This window comes from Balearica regulorum, chromosome 4 (assembly GCF_011004875.1).
Source record: "Balearica regulorum gibbericeps isolate bBalReg1 chromosome 4, bBalReg1.pri, whole genome shotgun sequence".
NCBI lineage: Eukaryota > Metazoa > Chordata > Aves > Gruiformes > Gruidae > Balearica > Balearica regulorum.
The window spans coordinates 50965891-50986256 of NC_046187.1; positions in this window are offsets into that span (position 1 = coordinate 50965891).

The window sequence follows — 20366 nt, forward strand, 5'->3', positions numbered from 1 at the left end:
TTGCAGGAATTGTAATGATGTTTGTGCGAAGGTTACAGAGAGAGCCATTTCTGAGCAGGTGTACTTCCTGGATCTAGTTCAGAGAAACTAAAAGGTCCATGGGAGAATACATCTTGCCTCTGAGTTTGAAAACAAACTTGTGTTTTCCCTGTATTATATACTGGGGAAATTACATAAAAGTCATTTTGAGGGCTCTGAGGAGAAATGAAGTTATTAAACTCTGAATCCAAGGTTGAAGACCTGGTGTCAAATTTTTTCCATGTGAAAGCCATAATATTAGAAGTCAGCTACAGCTCAACTGTCTTCAAGGTGAGGAAAACTGCTGTTGAAGAGTGGCTTCTAAGGGAAATGTTTGGCTTTGTGGTGTCCAGCTGTCATGAGATGTATATTATGGTGAGTCATCTTTCCACAAATCTGTGTGTGCTAGCTGTTAAAAATTACTGCAACTTATGTGTTGGGGGTGGGTGGGGTGGGTTTATTGTTACAAGAATTATATTTAAGGCTGCAGATAGGCTTATTCACTCTATTCCTGCTGTGATATTAGGATATGAGTAATCTGAGTAGACAGAAGCAACTCCCGTTGAAGGGATCTAATCCTAGAAAGAAGGAAGGAATTCACCAAAAATGTGTGACAATTGTCTGAAGGACTAGAAAAAAACTTGTGTTATATGATCCTTGTACTCCATGTTCTGTTCACACTTTTAACATAGTAAAAGGATAAAACAAACCAAAAAGCTAACTACTTACTGGAGATGTTTGGGGTTTTTTTTTATTTGCAAGTTCAGTCTTCCTGGTTTTTGGGAACAACATATTGCTCTTAATGTAAGTGAATGAAACTCAAAATAATATTGTTGCTCTGAGAGGTAAATTAAGGTATTCTATGTGTGAAATGCACTTCTTTTCATGCAGCACTCTACTAAAAAGGAGTTGTGTTCATCAAAATTTAATCTCAATGCCTGTAATTGAGGGCTGAATTCTGCTTGAGCTTTGGATTTTGCCATAGTAAAAGACTGCCACAGTCCTGAACTACATCTACTCCCTTTCCACCTCTCTATACTATTTCTGACTGTTGTGAGAAATAAGGGAAGTTACTTGATAAATGCTACTATAAAAGCAGATATCAGTATTTTTTAAGTATTTCAGCTGCTATTGGATGTTTTAAAGGTATCTGACTGTAAGAGGTTATCCCTTCTTGAAGGTGAGATATTTAATATGTTTCTATCAGCTCTTTATGAATGACTATCTGTGATCCATGTTCTGGTGTTGTATTGTTGATAGTTGTCCAAAAGCAATGCTGGTTTGTATAAAGGAAGAAGACTCTAGTATAGCAGAAAAGTCATGGGAAATCTGTAAGGGGCTGGAAGGTCAAACTCAATTCTGGTTGCTTCCAGCTGTCTTCCCACTGTGTAGACTGCTGTGGGAAAAGTTCCAAGAAGGATGAAGTTTGGGACAAAATAGAACACTGTATGCGCAGTACGCACAAGTCTTGCCATGCATATGCAACGCTTCACATTGGAATACAGATAGGAAACATCTGGCCCATACAGCACAACTAACACTTGCTATCTGCTTTGCAAAAACTAATGGACCAAAAGGCCAGTGTAAAATGGTTGTCCTATCCTGTGCACAAACTTTGTGATGCTGACTTCTTAATAACAAAATACTCAAAGATTTTTACAGAATGGATTTTGGACATGAGTGAATTGTACCTTTAGGCACTGAAACCCCTGAGAAGAAATAGAAAAAAATAAAACGGTTTAGTTTTGTGAAGAACTGTTACTCTGGAAGCTTTAACCTTGTTATTTGGAAAAACTTCTGTAAAAAATGTTAAGCAAGTCTTCAGTGTTTTTTCATCTCTTGTTTGAACATTTAATTTGCTTAATATACACGAGACTGCTCCAACTTCTTGCAAACAGAGTGCATCTAGCTCATTTTAGATTGTAACTTGATAGAATTGCTAGCTTCTTTTAATACTTTATCAGAAATACTGTGCAAACCAACCTGTTTAACCACTGTTTTGAAAATACTATTGCTAACACAAGTATCTGATGTTCCTTTTCAAGTGGATATTAATTTGAAAGCCAAAGGATTTATGTGCAAAGAGTAAAAGACAAATAACTCTGAAGTTGAGAAGCAGTAAATATTCCTTTACTGAGTTCATTTTGGCAAAAAGTTGTTAGTCTCTGAGAATAAAGTGTATTCTATCTTAATTTCTGATCAAGAGTCTTGTCCCTTCTGCATGTGCTATCTGGCTTGGCAGGTCCTTAATGTGACAAGGTGATGTGACAAGAGAAAATGAAATACAGGCTGTTTTGCATGAATTAGTTTAGGTTGTTTTTTTTTCTTCTGCACAAGAAAACCCAAGGGCTACAGAAACCTAGGAGAAGCAGGATGAAGTAAGATTCTTTTTCTATCTTCCGATTAATTTGAAAGAAGAATTAGGAAATAAAATGAAGCTCTGTCTCAGTCTTAGGAGCCCTCGTTACTCAGCAGCGAGCTAGGGGAAGGAAGTACTAACTAGCATTTCACAGAAAATTGTAGGGATATGAGGAATGCAGGTGACTATGCAATAAATGGCTTTCTTATTCTTAGGAGAAAATAGCACTGTAGAGAAGATATAACACAATATATAATGTTATATGTATATATACATCACATACACAGAGTATAGCTGGTTGGGATACAGAATATTCTATTTGTTTCATGCTGTATATGAATTCTCTAAAGATAATTCTTTGTCTTGAATTATACTGACAAATAGCACAGGCATAGCATCCTGTAAGGCAGTGAATGAAATAAGCTTTCCAGTGTGAAGCCAAAGGCATCTCACATGTCTCCTAATGTGACATTCTAATTAATCTATTCAAACTTTCACTTTTCTCCCGTCCCAGCTGCTGTTCAGAAAGGTATCAACGAAGTACTCCTTTATTTTATTTTTTAAGCCCATTTTTTGTTCTTTCCTTAAAATGGCTTGTATACATGCCCTCCAGAAAGCGCATATTAAATCTTAGATTTTGCAGCTTGTAAGTGTGCTGATACTGGGGAGAGAAAAGAAGATTCTTCACTAGCAAATACGGTTTTCTCAGCACTCCAAATCAAGCTGTGTGCCTGCTGTGAACTACCCAGAAAATATCTTGTCTGGGACCTGTGAACTTAATGAATAAACCCCTTTCATCTCCTGTGCTGTCAAATAATAAAAGTCCCCTATGCTTTACCATTCCTTGCGCACAGTATGATGCTGCAGCCCTAGGAAGTATGAGCCATCTTTCTACTGTCACTAACTACCCACCTGGGTATTATCTGAGTATTATGAAGTCCTAGGAGATTTCAAGCCATAAATATGGCTCTTGTCTCACTAGCTATGTATCTGACGGAAGACTAGAAGCAGTTAAATCTATGGAGCATTTCCTAGGGGAAAAACAACAGACTAAAAATAGTAAACCTGTATCTCATTTTATACACAAAACTGTTTAAAGAACAAGATAGTCATTGTAAAATAGTTCGAGGGGGGAGTGTTTCAAGACCGAGCTTACAGCAGTGCTAAACATCATTCACAAACTTTAGAGCTCTATTAATAGTGATATAAGTGTCACTCAAAGATGACTCTTCTCCAGGACTGAAAGGGAGAGACACTTAAATAGAATAATTAAAATCTCTTGAACTTCAACTCATTAGTAGCTTCCTAAGAGGGAAGGAAGATTTGGTAGAATACATCTAAGTCACTTGTGTACTTTTTTAACCACTGCACATGGCTTTTCTAGAGCCATGTTCAGAAGAGAAGGCTCTATAAATGCTTCAAAAACTAGCTAGATTCTAGTCTTGGCCTTTTAAAGTTTTTAGTCAAGCCTGTTCCTAGTATGAACTGTGGTTATGTGTGTTTTCTTTAGCTTAATTTCATTTAAGAATACTTTCCAATGAAATACTGAAAGTTCAAGCACAAATAAGACAAAAAGTAGTGTTTCCACTTTATGCATCCTGCTGTAAATATTAATAGGTTAGAGTTGAGAATTAAAAGCTTTACAGGCCTTAAAAACAGGCTGCCAAAGAAGTTTCTAACAGGGACTTTCGGAAGTGTATTGCAGGAATCTTACCACTCGATGTCACTGTTTCTTCTACCTTCTTATTTTAGGCTCTTAACAGTATAGTCAACTCTGCTCTTGCAATGCTTCCATGCCAGTAACAATATTTTTTATTTTAAAGTCTGCAAGACATAAGAAAGGTGGGGACAGGTAAGTCTGGTTGGGAGGAAGGGGAAGGGGCTTCCTTTTCACTCTTCCCCTGTGTAGAGTCAGGAGCTGTTCCTGATTGATTTATCCTGTGGTATGAAACAATTCTGACTCTGCTCCTAGCCAAAGCAAAAGTATAGGTCTCCCTGCTGAAATTGCATCATTTCTTTTTTTTTCTTTTTTTTTTTTGTTTTTTTGCCTCTGCTCCCAGACAGAGGAAGTGAGACTGACACACATGTTCTGCTGTTTCTTAGGCTTTAGATACAGCTTAAGTGACTTGTCATCAGAGCACTGTTAGAGCAAATGCTTAAGCATTAAAACAAACATGAATTAGTAGCTAAAGTATTTCTACTGCTGAAGAAATTTGAGCATCTATTTCTTAAATAAGTGTTTGTAAACAAATATGCTCATCGTTTGACCTACTTAATAGGCCTTGTCCCATCTAGAGGGGGAGAACTGTGCAGAGAAACTGAGGGGGGAGAAGGGCTACTGGCTCCAAACTGATTTTTCCTTAAGCTTTCACACTTCAGTCCTATATCTAGTAATTCAATATAAGTCTTGAACTTCCATTAAGGAATCATAACCTAGAGCTTCATAACTTTCTATGTTGATATTGTCTTTATAGCTGATACTATTTTTATTTTTTTGTGGCCACCTCTGTATTTTATGAGTGACTGTACTCTTATCAGTCAAGAAATATTGATTCTTCTGATGGTTTTCATTTTCCACAGTCTTAGTGGGATAAAATGTACATAATATCAATAAAATCCTGTTTTGTAAGAAAATGGTTTTTAAGGCCCTTCTGCGGTGAATCTCAACTGCAAGTTCCATAAACACCAATATGCAGGAGCATCTTGGAAGTATTTGTTTCCTTCTAATACAGTCAAGTCATATATGTTTATACTTGTATCTGCTGAAAGTGATGTTGAAACAGACTTCAGCAGAAATAATCCTTTTTCTTGATCTCTTGGACTATACATGTTCATATATCTAACTTACCAGCTGCTTTGTTCTAGGCACTTTGTTACTTGGGAAATTTCCTGAAGGTAAGGTTTGAAGTAATAAATGCAAATATTTTTGTATTTTAAAAAAAAACCTGCATTCCTGGTGGATAATATGAAAAATATAAATTGAAAAAAGAACTATGTTCTTTCTGACAGCTTTGATATGGTCATACAGCCTTACAGAAGTGCATTAATGCAGCTTGGTAAGTGCCTACCAGCTGGGCTGTGTTAAGTCACTCTGGATGCTCCCAGACCACCCAGCCTGCAAAATGTGACACATCAGCTCGGTGTCCTACTACTGTATTAAACAGTAGGAGGTGGCAAAGAGCATGCATGAAACTAGTTACTGGAGCATAGAAAGTCATCTCCTCGCTATTGTAATTTCTGCAGCTTGAACTGAAAGGCATTCAGTTGTGCGTTCATGTTTGAATCACTGAGAACTCTTTTCTGCAATATTCCACAGTTAAATTTGAGCTTTGAGACTTCAAAAGACTTGTTTATTTTGGCCAAGCAAAGATTATGAAGTTAGAAGTTTAACTTGAGGACAAGAGGGCAACAAGAATGGTGATTTCTCATATTGTCAGCATGATAAAATTACAATGATGACAGATAATTTCCAGACATCTTCTGGTACAGCTTCACAAGGATACCTTTTCAACATAATTATCTCTCTTTTAAACTAGAACTGGGGGGATATGTGTACAAGCATCACCTAAAATTCAGCTGAACCTTGACTGACAGAGCTGTTCTGCAAAAGTTTTGGTGTAGGACCATCCATTCCTTGCCACTTTGACAGAGAATTGTTGTGCTAGAATTCTCTGAGGAAAAGACAAATAGCTGCATTTGGTAGATCATTTAACAGCACTCATCCTCACCTTTTTAGAGTCTATTTCAGAAGGGTTTTAAGAATATAAAATTTTAATTGAATAGTACTGGGAGAAACGCTCATGAGCGCTGTTGTTCCCAGTTTATTGTGGATAGAAATCTTGTCTCAGGGAGCAATGGAAGCTTCATATAGGCATGGATAAATAGGGAACATAAATTTCCCTTTGGATATTTAATTTCTGCTCAAACTACTTTCTTCCTTTCTCCTGATTGAGATCACTGAGTTTCCAATTTACTAGTTAGACAAAATATATCTCATGTTTATTTCTTTTGTTGTTTTTTCTAATCCAGTACCTAACATGGGTGGGAATGCCTCAGGCTGCCACTGTGTAATGGGCAGTGTATAATAGGCATGTACTCTGACATTTAAGGGGAGTGAGCCTAGAAAGATTTGGAAGATGATAGTTAACCTTTTAACCACAACAGATGAGAAAAATTACTCCAGTTGTTTAGTTACAACTCTTAGTTCCAGATTGACTTACTGAAAGAGTAGGAAGAAGGTCAGCAAGGAAGGAAATGCAATAAAAACTGGGTTTCCAGCTAGTTGCCCACCTATGTAGGTACATAATTACCAGAGCTCTAGGAAAGAAGAAATGCAGTTCCAGTTTAAGATTAATGTATCTTGATTCACAAAACTGTATTGCCATAATAGCCAACCTGGTTTTACACAGAGGAACTAAGCTTTACCTGCTGCTCTAGCAGGAAGATTTGTTACCTCCATATTATGAGATGATTAATCAATACATGAACAGTGTCTTGTATCATGCAAGCGTTAGGGCTAACCAAACTGTAAGTTAGTACTGATAAATTACAAGCAACTTTGCACATCATATAATGTCTTTCTTTGAAAGAAAAAGTATGTTCAGATCAACAGCAAAATTTTTAACTCAAGCAGTAAACAAATGTGATTTTGTTACACCCTTTGGCAGCTGAGACAAAGTGATATAGTCAGTTCTGCCTTACATGACCCACGTCACGTGTTGTTTGTGACTCATTTTATTTCTACAACTGCATCTATTGTTCTGCAGAGCACAACAGTATGAAGGGATGTCAGTTGAAAGGCAAGAAACAAGTATTGCATTGTTAGAAGGAAAAAAAATCCATTTTTAAGTCATTCATGACTTAGTCTTTAGAGAGAAATGATAAAAGACAATGAAACTGTTATTTCTAAGAGATAATTCTCTTGTTTCTGGTGTAGATGGAAAATGCAAATGTATTTTGACTTTTTTTATAACCACTCCCACTTTAACTTGATCTTCAGTCAGTGGCAACTGCAGGTAGCGTAGTTCTTAAGGAAAAGGAGGTGAGCCATGTTTACATCTGTATGACTAGCAATCTCTGTCTTCTCATGAAAGCACTACTAATGGAATGAAGTAATAAAGTGTATGAAAGAGGACTTTCTTGCCTAGTAATTATGGTACTTTGGTGCTAGAGAGGAAGAATCTCTGATTTGATTTATACTAGGTGTTCTACAGTGTTGGCCAGAAACAAGAAGCTTGCGGGGTTAGGCAGATGCTGAGGAGAACTTCATTTAGGTATTCCTTCAGAATTTATCAAATATGTGTTTTTGTAAAGATTTGCCAGAGCAGTAGTAATTGCTTGCTTACCTGTTATTTATCACTTGCAGAATTGCTGATTTTGGTTGAATGTAACTGGTGGTAGTTGGCTGGCAAAGGATGGTTGGGTTGGCATTCAAATAACAAACCTGCCTATCCAATATCGAAAGATTAAAAAGATCAGAGCCTGTTGTGCATTGTTAGTGTACAAGAGATGCTAAGCTGACATAGCTTTTGCAACGATGTTTGTTTTCAATAGCTGTAGATAAATGCTTTAAAAAGGGAAACTGTAAAAATGACCACTGTGAGATTAAAAGTATTTCTACTTGTACAAGAGTTACAGTAGTCAGGATCTATTTCTGGGAGCTGGAGTGTCAGGTACTGTCTAACATTCACTCCAGTTATTGTTATCTGTCAGGTGTCAGTGGGTGTCTTGGAAATGCTTTTTGTGTCCTGACACAACAAACAATGATTGCAGAGTGCTCCTAAGCACTGGGTATCATTTTTGTTTTCCATTATACACAGGACTGGAGGATTTATCTGCATTTTCATATAACAGCTTAAGGAGCCACAGTAGGGCTGGACATAAGGATAAAGTCATCTTGGTTTGATTCTTAAACCTTGTCTTAACATTGTAAGAGGGTATTTTAATGTGTCAGCATAATTTCTTCCCCCCCCCTTTTTTTTCTTTATAATGCTGCTGGAGCCTGTTCCAGTGTGTTTGATGCTTGTTGTTATGGCTTGTATAGATTGCTTTTTTTTATCCAATTTTCTTGAATGGCTTTCCAAGGTGTTTAATATAAAGTGGTTAACATTTTGACTGCCTTCTCATAACATACTAGTAGATATATATTTAAAACTCTGCTGGAAAATAGTTCTGTCCAACTGGAATTTAACAGATATAAGAAATACCCTGTTGTTTTTCTCATATCTTGCATGACTGACACTTGAGAAGGAAGCTGATTGGATGAAAGAAGCGCTAACATCAAGATAAAGTTTAAAAATATTTTATGTTGGAATACTCTGTTTTACTAAGACGTGAAGATCTGGGGCCTATTAAATTGCACTCCAATATACATGTTTTCAATTTCCAATGTAACCATAAATTTACATCACTTTCATGTAGCAGTTCAAGGATATAGATATTTGGCAGGATGTGTATAACAAGGTTTAAGACTAATAAAGAAATACTAACAGCTGAATCTTCTCAAAAATTATTGTTAAAAATGCTTTTTTGCATTTTTCTTCTGAACAAGCTCCTCTCCTTCTCCAGGGTTATGTTTTTGCTGTAGCTAGATACTTGGAAGGACTCAGAATAGCTATCTTTAAAAAATATTTAGCTTAAATTTTGCTGTCAAGGAGCCTACACTTTAAGATGTCTTAACAGCATTAATTAGTATTCTTTTAGTCTGTTGTGACTTATCTGAAGCTTCAGAAAAATACAGATTCTTTCAGGCTATGTGGCAAGGTGTTTAGTCTCACAAGCAACACTGTATGGTTGACGATCTCTTTAGTCTTGGCATTACAGAAGGTATATTCTTATTAGACTGCAAGATCTTTTTTTAGCAAAAACAAATAGAATACGATATCCTGGGATAGAAGCTAAAAAGACCTGAAAGTGTCATCACGAAATTAGAAAATTTCTCTCCACTCCAGCATTTAATCATAGTGTAGTTTTCTTATTTGAAAACTGTAGTAACTTCATATTTCCCCTTCTGAAGCAGAATCCTGTAACACAGATGTAACTGTGTGTGGTGATATGTTTAATCTTTGTTTCTGACACTTGAAAATAGAGTTTTGGAAAAACTACTGAAATCTAGGCCTGAAGCGTACATGGAAATACCATCTGGTAGGAACAACTCCCTTGAGAAGGGGAAGCGCTGTACAGAGCTATGTGAAAATAAATTTGGAATAAACAGAAGAGCAAGTAACAATGCAGCTGAATGGACAAAGTCCAGATGTGCATTTGCAACACAAATCTCTGAGTAAATGATAGTTAGAATATGCAGGCCAAATACTTGCAGAATAAAACTTATTACGGTCCTTGTCATTAAATAAAAATGTTTCCTTTTCTTTCTACGCATCCACTTATGTTCTTTATCTTGCTTCCTTCATTATCTTGGTCTTGCAAGCTCTGAAGTGACAAAATGTCACATCACCATGGAGTTCACCTTAGGGTACCTGAAATTGTACCTTTTATAAAAAATAAATAGACAATAATTCTTCTGTGTGTTGTTGACACATGACTGAATTCTGGGGTCAAGAAATAATGAGGGAGAAGAGAGGGGGAAAAAACACCGGATCTGCTATTTCTAGTCCCAAGCCTGGCTGCTTAGCATATGAAAGAAATCTAAGCTTTGTTTTGTTTTGTTTTTTTAAATTGAAATCTTTACTTATCTATTTAAACAACAAGGGAAAAAAAAATATGGATAACATTGGCATCCTATGTGGGTATCTACTTGTGATGAGCTGTAACTAATGTGAGATATACTTATACTTTGGCACTGTGTTATAAATGATTATTTCCTCCCATGCTACTGCATGTTCTGCCCTGTGAGCACTTTGCAGCTCTGGCACTAGAGCAAATCTGCCTGGATCTTTCATATCCCTCCATACAGAGGCACAGAGCCCTTCTCCAGCCTCTCACCACAGCTTCCCTGGCAGTAGATTTATGTAGATTAATGGTTTGAACTTCAGGGTTTGTTAATGTCCCCTTAGCGCTGTGCTCTCATAATTGTGAGAATTTGGGACTTCTCTACGTAAAAACAGACAAACAAAAAAACCACCTATCCAAGCTCAAAACCTCAACACAAACAGCTATTTTGATGCTTTGTTGAAAAAAGATAGAAGTATAAGAGCAAAAGATCTGATCCCAAATGTAAGCCTAGTACTTAAAATTTGTCTTCACTTTTTTGATACTAAAATACACCGATAAGTAACATTGATTTCAGATTGACTCTATTACAAACAAAAGAAAAAGTCCAGGACATAATTTTAAAAACAATAAATAAAAAAGATAAAATTTCCTATGCCTGCAAGGAAGTGGGGGTGGAGAGGAGAACAGGGGAAAATTAAAAACAATAAATGAGTGCTCAGCTTAACTTAATTCTTGTTGCTTGAGATACATGCACAAAGAGAAAAGTTACATGACGAAAGCTTTTCTGGAATGGGAAACACCCATTTTTTTCTGTGGGTGTTTCTCAAAAGGCCAAACTGATATGTTCAAAAATAAATAGAAATTCTTGCTGAGATTAGACTTATAATATAAACTTCTGCTGTTTTCCCCTCCCCCAAAATCAGAGAGAGATGTTATAGTTTGTCAAATGTCTTTGTCAGAGTATTATGGTGTCTCGCTACTTACCTAAGTGCTTTCTGGAATATTTGTTTGCTTTAACTTTAAACAAAAATGTGATGAAAACCCGTTGACACTTTGTCTTGATTGTTGAGAGTGTGTGTTTTGTGAAGAACTATTAAGGTTTCATCTTCAGTCTTATAATCTATGTAGGGAATAAATTAGGTCCCAGTCTTTTATTTTCTTCTTGTAAGGGTAGATTGTAAATTTTACCTGCTACATGTTTGTTAGCTTCAAAATAGCTATACCAATGCTAGCCTTGAACTCCTATAATGTTTTAATGTCAATACCTTAAAAGGAAAACTTGGTCACATAATTAGTTATGATAAACAGCTTAACAAAATATTATTTTACATCTTCAAAACTTGTGTACAAACTCTATTCCAATCACTCTTCAATCATCCCTCCTTTCTGGGGAAGGGAGCATTATTCCATTTTTATCACAGAAGCCACTGGAAATGATCTGCCCATGTCAGCTAACACTATGCAGTTTCCTAAACCTCACTTTTATTTTTTTAAGCAATTCCACTAACTACTTGTTCTACTACACTCATTTCAAAATAGATATGAATCCTACATCTTAATGATATTTTTCTCTGCTCACTGGTTTCTGTCAACAGGATAACTTTTTTTCCCAATCTTGCATTAGGTACCATTAAGAACACTATGTTGGCATACTAAGAAATCACAGAATGTTTTGGGTTGGAAGGGACCTTAAAGATCATCTAGTTCCGCACACGACCTTGCCCTTCCATGGGCAGGGCCACCCTCCACTAGACCACATTGCCCAAAGCCCCATCCAATCTGGCCTTGAACACTTGCAGGGATGGGGCCTCCACAGCTTCTCTGGGCAACCTGTTCCAGTGCCTCACCACTCTAACAGTAAAGAATTTCTTTCTAACATCTAATCTAAATCGACCCTCCTTCAGCTTAAACCCCTTACCCTTTGTCCTGTCACTACACTCCCTGATAAACAGTCCCTCACCATCTTTCCTGTAGGCCCCTTCAGATACTGGTAAGCCGCAGTTAGATCTCCCTGGAGCCTTCTCTTCTCCAGGCTGAACAATCCCAACTCTCTCAGCCTGTCCTCATAGGAGAAGTGCTCCAGCCCTTCAATCATCTTCATGGCCCTCCTTTGGGCTTGCTGTACTGGGGTCCCCAGAGCTGGATGCAGTACCAGGTGAGGTCTCACAAGAGAGGAGTAGAGGGGGAGAATTGCCTCCCCTTGACCCACTAATCATGGTTTTGATGCAGCCCAGGATATGGTTAGCTTTCTGGGCTGCAAGTGCGCATTGCTTGGTCACGTTGAGCTCTGAATACTCGTGAAATAATGAATGTTCTGCAGTAGCAATTGTCTAATGATTTATAACTCTCACTAATCTATGCTAAACTTTAAATAAAGATAGTTACTATTTCTGAAAAACTTCAATGTACTCCTTTTATTTTGGCTTACATTCTACCCCTTAACATAGTAGATGGGAGAGTATTTGCCAAAAATCTATTTTGCAAAAACTATAAGGCAGCTTTTCAAAATGTGGTGGAAGTTACGAAGACAGGCTTCCTTACTTGGTACAGCCACAGTATTTAGGTTGCACTTTGTGTCCAACAGATAATGATTGCTAATAAACCAAGTGGTAAATCTGACATAATTTTTTTGTCAATCTTCTATGGTTATATTATCAACCTTGGGGGGGGAAACTTACCCACTTCAGTGAAACCCCAAATGTCTTCTGTGCTGTGGTGTCAAAGTAGTTCTGAACTATGATCTTAGAATCTGAGAAAAAGTTAGGTTGGAGCTATCAACTACAAGCTCCTTCTCAAAGACAAGATAATTTTAAAGGCAGTTGTCTTACAAATATTCAGGGATGGAGAATCCACAACTCCTCTGGACACCTGCTTCAGTGCTTAACTGCTTTCATTATTTAGATGATTTTTCTTAAAATCTAACATGATTTCTCTTGCTGCTACTCATGACTGTCACCTTGATCACTTGTTCTACTTGTCTGAGCAGAGTCTTGCCATCTCTAGATCTCTCTCCTTAAGTTGCAACCAGTTTCTCCTTAGCGATCTCTTTTTGTCTAGCCTAAACAAGAACAGTTCCCTCAGCCTCTCCTCATACATCATGTGCTCTAACCCTCATCTTAGTGACCCATTACTGGACTTTCCTGTTTGCCAATATTTCTGCTGACAAACTCTTCCTCCGATGAGCAGGCCAAAACCCAGCAGAGTGTATTCCAGGTGCAGCCTCACCACTTCCAGATGGAAATGGCCATTCTCTTGCTCCACTGGGAACGCTCTTTCTTTATAGCCCAATAAGCAGTAGCTATGATTGCAGCAAGGGATTGCTAGTGACTCTTTTCAGCTTCCTTTACACCAGGGCCCTTGGGTTCTCTTTGGCTACCCTATCAGTCTGTACCTGGCCTTTACTTTGCAATGCACCAAGTTGCTTTTTGCCAGGTGCAGGACTCCTCATTTTTGTTTGAATCTCATGACATTGCTGTTGGTCTGGTACTGCAGGGTACCTGGGTCCATCTAAGCAGCAACCCTGCTCTCCTCCAGCGTTTCAACAACCTCCCCACATTGAACTTGATGACTGTGCCTTCTGCCTTGTCTAATTCTATGATAAAAAGACTTCTAACTCCAGTATCATCTCTGGGGAGTGCCACTTGTAAGCAGCTGCTAATCCAAACTGCTGGCTGCTCATGCAAGTCATTCAGGCTATTTCCAAGAGGCAGATAAACTCTAAAGGTGAGTTTGTTTCTGCAGAATGTCATGCCAGCAAGTCGTACATCTGAAAAGTCTGGTTTCACTACAGTCTTTATACTGAACAACCCAGTTTAGTTACTCTTTGATCCCTATTTCTTTTTCTAGTCTACTTCTTTATGTGTTGACTCTTAGATAAGGTCCATAGTATGTGGTTTGTTTTGTTTTTAAAAAACATCAACAATCAAACCTAAAAATCCAATCTGAAAACAAAATACACAACCATCTATTACAACTTTCAGTCTTTGCATTGTCTGTACATTGTGTAAATTTTCATATTTTCTTTTATCTTACTGATATTTGGAAGACTGCTATAGCATAATAGAAAAATATTGTTTTACCAGTAAAAATTTATTTTAATGCATCCTTAACTAATTTTAAGGATTTAATGTTCTGTGTTAACCTTCTATGGCTTAATTCAGTTCATTTCCCCCCAACCCTCAGAATAACTGTATGAAATGAATTTTTTTAAGATACTGTATGTATTTTTAAAAAAGTATATGCACTCAAAACAAATCTTGTCAGCATAATGAATGAAGAGATGACAACCAACAGCATGTAAACTAGGTCACAATAATTTACAAATACTTTAAGAACTTCATACAAAGATGGTTAAACCTGGACTTGTAAGGAAGGTAAAAAAAAATGCATCAGAACATGAACAAAAAAAGAAAGATAAGAAGCATGGGAAGAAAAGAAAAAAAAAAGATAGCAGAACAACAAAATAGTCTCTAAATATTCGTCTTAATTCTGGTTTTGGCTACATTCATTTTCACAGAAACTAGGAGAGCAAAAAAATCCCCTTCTCAAAGGTCACTAAGAAAGATTTCAGATGGAAGTCATGGGAAACAGGAAACTCAGGGAATGTTATAGTATTTTGACATCAGTCTATGAATATCAAAGTGAAAATATTTATATCTGTTTAGTTATTCATGAGAAATCCAGTAACTTCTTCAGTATGAAGAGTTATGAGGAACACTTTCCATAGTTTTGAAGCAAGACAGCAAAACTGTACTCCATTATTACTTCTGCCATATGGTCATGGGTTTAGACTTATTCCATGAGATAATTATTCAATTTACCTGTGTCTCAGGGTTGCTTTGTTTGGGTTGGTTTGTTGTTTGGTGGGGGTTTTGGGGGGATGCAGGTATATGGGGTTTGTTTGTGGGTTTTGGTGGGGTTTTTTGAGTTTCTTTAGGAACAAATAGGCTGTAACAGCATGTTGGCTGAAAACTTGGACCTATTCAAATCAGCGATAAAGTCCTCAATATCACGGGGTCATGATTTCATCTAATAATTATAGACTTCTTCATCCTTTAGTTATACTGCCTATAGGCATATGAAAAACAGAACTTGGCTTCAGAAAAGAAGATGGCCTCTCTTGAGTTCCATCTTTGTCTGTGTCTTCACAAAATGTCAGATGTATCTTTCCTCCTACTCCTCTTTGAGGCTTCACCTCAACAGATAACCTGGACTTCAATCTGCATTTTTCAACATGATGTATTTCTAAAAACTTTGCCACTCTACCTAGGTTTCCAGTGATGATCACCTACGATATGTAAACTAGGAAAACAATAGCCTGAGGACAATCACTTTTTTCCCCACATAAGTGGTCCTACAACTGGACCAACTCCATAGCTCTATCTGGGCAGGAATAATCTTTTAAATGTATGTCTTGAACTCATTTGAGCTGGGAGTTTCTCTCCCCTTCTTAGTGAAGAATGAAGCTATGTATAAGATCAGAGAGCAAAAGAATTAAAAAAAAAAAAAAAAAAAAAAAAAAAGAGTTGAACATGCTGCTTAAAATTGAGCTCTTTGTCCAGCAGAGTCTTGAAAACTTCAAGGATGGAGACTGTGCAGTGTCCTTGCCAGTGTTTCATCACCCTCTTGAAGAAACAAGTTGTTTCTAAATTCCAGCTTGAACTGCCAAACCTCAATTTTTGGCTATAACATAACAGATCCTTCTTACTACATTCAGTGTCTCTTGCCCATGAAAATTCTTAATGCCTATGCTGGTCAGCACTGATGAGGGGAAAAACATGAAACCTAGGCTCTGATACCTATCCAAACTAGATCTTTTGAACTGTGGTCTCCATTATTAAATGTTTTAATATCTAGATGTGTAAACATTCAGAAATGTTTATTAGAAGTTTATTTTTTCTAATAATTACATAATAATTTAACATGTAGAAATTATTTCGTCTGAAAACCTGGCAGTTTTCAATTGCATTCTGGTTTATGTTCTAATGAATAAATAACTTAAAAAAAAAAAAAAAAAAAAGTCAAAATGAGAGATTTAGAATTCCCCTATAACTTTTCCTTTATCTTATTCACCACTACATACTGTGAAGAATAGGGTAGTGAGGATGCTTTCATGGCAGTTGCTTTAATAGTTTTTTGAGCATGATGGTTGTCCTCCTCAGAGCCATGAGAAACAAAGCAGGTGTCTGTGTTGAAATATTAAGTGATATAATCAAAGGAAATACATCTGGTATAACTAAATGTCACCTTTTTTGCAGATAACATAGGTAACTTAACCAGCCAAATTCAGAGTTATGAATAAATAAGTGAAGACATTTTCATTCTTCAATGTTTTATATAATTCAATATTGCTTAATTCTACTTAAGACATAGCAGTGTTTCTCTTATTTCTCTACCAATCTGAGGCATAACATGTTTTCCTTTGGGTTGGTATGAAAGGAAAATTTCCAAGGCAATTGATCCTTAAAAGAAGAAAAGTTGTCCATTTAATAACTGCTAACCCATATTACACCTTTTAATTAAAACATAGGGAAAGCTGTTTTGAATTTTCTGTAATGACACAGGAAGCTAAACTCATGCTTCCATTTCAGTGCCTCGTTTTCAGAAAAAGAGATGTAATTATTTCTGCTTGCAGTATAAATGGGATGCCAGCGCAATGCTCTTGGTGCTGGCAAGAACTGATGCTGCCATTGAAGTACCGCACACGATCCAACGAGAGGAAGCACTGCCCGCGCATATGAGGCAAGGAGGTTAGACGCAGCTATTTAGTCAATGAAAAAACAGGGTATCCTCAGAAAAATGTATGACAACTACCTCATCCGCAAGCTGTAAACAATCTTATCCTAGCAACAAGAATGCAGTAAGAATTGCATTGACATAAACACTCTAACACTTGGGCTTAAAAATTGTGAGCTTAGTGAAAGTTTGGGAAGCAGTTTGTTCAATGTGCTCAGTAGTATGCTAGTGCAGCGATGCCTCTCCAGAAAAACTGTAGAAAGAAAAACAGGTCTCTTCCTTGAAGTCTCGAAGAACCTTAGGCTGGCACTTACTAATAATTACACACAAAGTCAGTTATGTAAGTCAATTGGAAAATGTATAAGCTTTTGTTAGCCTTCTGTGTAGCAGCTTATAGAACTTTTTCTCACTGCAACCCTCTATTTCATAAATTAAGCTCAGCACAGCAGCAGAGAGGAGTATAGTTTAAAAAAAAAATCAGAAGAATGCAACCACTTAATGGAGCAAATATGCACGGGATATTTATTAACTGTTTACCAGTGTAATACTGTTTGATGTATTCCAGTCTGCTTGTAGCATATAGATCCATCTTGTACTTTTTTCATTATCTTATCTACAATTATATGACTTTCTGAAACTGTTGTTTTATGAAAAGTATGTTTATGGTAAATATGTTAATCTAGCTTCTCTGGACTTTATTGGTTAGGCTAGGCATCCTGTATAGCCAAATCTCTACAACAAAAATATTTTTTCAAGGTACTTATATTATGGTACAGCATGGCTTTTTTTAATAGGCTTTCTCAAAAATACCTTTAAGTACTGTTCTGCCATATCTTTAGTTAGATACACCAAGGTCACTCTGCAGATGGCTGTCCCCAGTTCTCTTTTGACAGCCCTTGTTACAAGGAAATCCGAAGTAGGCTCCTGGCAAATACTAGTGGTGATACTTTTTTCCTACTGATCAGAAGAACTGACTCCACACAGAAGTCTATATATCACCAGAACAAAAAGTGATAGACAACACACATCATCAGTCCATGGGAGCTACATGTAGGACGTGAGTTCTCCACGTGATCTGTACCTCAGCATGGAAAAGTAAGGCAAATCATCAGAAATCTTGTATGTTTTCTAGAGATGCATATTGAGCATTTCTGACTAGAAGGAGAAAAGAATAGAAAACAATGATGTGAGAAGATTTATATCTTGTGTGTGTTAAATGCCACTGAACTATGATTCTGCTCAGATTTGTTCCTGACAGCTGGAGTCTCTGTTTACAGCTTGTAGATGAAATGCTCTTTCCAATAACTAAAGTGCTTTGTGTCTTTCACTGAAGCATTCATTAGTTTGATGTGCAGGTATTGCTGAACACTGGTTACAGTTCTCCAACACAGTACCATTAAATCAAATCAGTGTTAGCAGAAAGATGGCATTATATGAAACTTAATTGCCTTTATCAAAGGACACTTTCCACTTACAAAATGCTACAATTTAATGTAATTAAAGAACAGCTGTATAGAGGACTTGTATCTGTTACTGACTAGTAACAGCTATCAAATACCCAAACTTGCAGCTATGCTTTTGCTTTAGCAAAAAAGCTATGCTTTAGCAGTAGCAAAGGGGCTGCATGCAATTTAACTTAAAAGACAATACCTTTGCTATCTGGTGTCACTTTTCCACAAAGTAATCTTTAAAGTAGATGAAAACAAGTTAGACAGTAATTTAATATAAGCAATGCAAAAGCCAGAAGGTGAAATAGCATTTCAACTGTATAGTAGATCAATAAAAGAAGGTCTTAAGTAAAATTAGTCTGCTAGGTCAGAATAATTAAGTTCCAAGATCTACCAGGGTGCAATTACCTCATACAAAGAGCAGAAGCAAAGTACTTGAAGTCTAGTGTACCTGACACATAGGTTTTGTTCTTTCAGCTATGAAAAGCAGTCTTAAATGCTCCAAAATTCTCTATCGAGTTGGGAAAAGAACAAGGTTAATTTAGACAAATAGCCTGTATTCTTTTAGTGGTTCTAAAGTGAAGGTAAAGGATTTTGAATGAATGAGGCAAGCACATATTTAAAATTGAATTGAAATTGAAATGATAAACTAGTGTTATATTGCTTTTAAGGTTCTCATTAGCAGGATGACATTCACACTTCTATTGACAGAAATAATTCCTATCAAAATAATTATTTTGAACTTTTTTACAAGTTAAAAATTGCATACTTGTGCTTTGGATAAAATTATTTCTGACATGCTTCACATCTACATGCTCAATATGCAGAACTTTCACTGAAAACCTTGTGTGGACATGAACAGATCACCTCACCAAGCCAAGACAAAATCAACTCCACCTAAATTATTTATGATAATTATTTTAACCTATTCTTAAAGCCTCCCAGGCAAGCTGGAAGACTGCAGAGTCTCCATCTTTACTGGCAGATTCATGGTAGGCATTGGAAAATCTTTCTTCCTGCAATTTAAACTCCTTGCTTGTTATACTATTTGCTGTAAAGATGGGGAACATCTCTGTTCTTGCTTTTGACATAAATATTATCATTCTCTTCTCTCACTGCTCTTCCTTCACCTTCTGTGCTTTGAGTTAAGCAACTGTAAATTCTTTTCATTTCTCTTGAAATAAAATCCTCAAAATTCAACTCTAGATAAGGTCACTACCTACTATTCAGGTTATGCTCATGTTTGAACTTTCTAGGATGATGTTTATTCTTTTGGTTGTCTTAAGTAGCTCAGATTCTTGAGTGTTGTATCCCTGTTGGGACAGTTTCAAAAGGTGTGGTAAGCACATAGACCACTTCATGACTTGCTGGTTAGGGCACCTGTGCCGAGTTGGGAAATGCAGGTTGCTATTGGAAGGGAAAAGAGTTGAATTTGTCTTCCACGCCCTGAAGGAATGCTGGAATTTACACAGGAGAAAGGTGTGATTGTACCTGTTGTGAGGTAGTTAACAAGAAAGCTGTGAGAGTGCCAAGACAAATGGAGTCACTGGAAGGATTTAGGGAAAGGAACCTCTATTTTCTGGTCCCCTTTTGCATTTTGAAAGAACTAGCTGGCAAAATTCTCAACTTTGCCATCAAGGGAATATCCATGAATATGTACAGAAGTGAATCTAGAAGTATGTAGGGAACTGTATTTTTACTTACCCTGATTCCTTTAGAGATTCTTCTGATTTAGATATTAGCTAAGGCTTGGGAGGGGTGCTTCTAATGGGGGTATCTAAAACGTATCAAAGTTCTATTTTTCACTTGCTGGTTTTGCATTGTTTTCAGATCTAGACATAAATTTTACTTTGTTTTGCTCCTTATCTATAAATGAGATAAGGGAAGTGCTGGATAAATTAATAATTAAATAGTCTGGTAATGGCGTCATATGACCATCCTTCTTACAGCTCCAGTAAAGTGGTTGGTTGAACACTGGGACAGTTTTTCACATGCGATACTTTGTCACATTCACTACGCTAACCTTGCCAGACACGTCTGTCTCTCAGCCAGCATTAGCAATTTGCTCTCATGTTTGTTGACTATTATTTTAAGTGACCACCCATATTCTCAAAGGGTTTTTTGCTCATAAATCT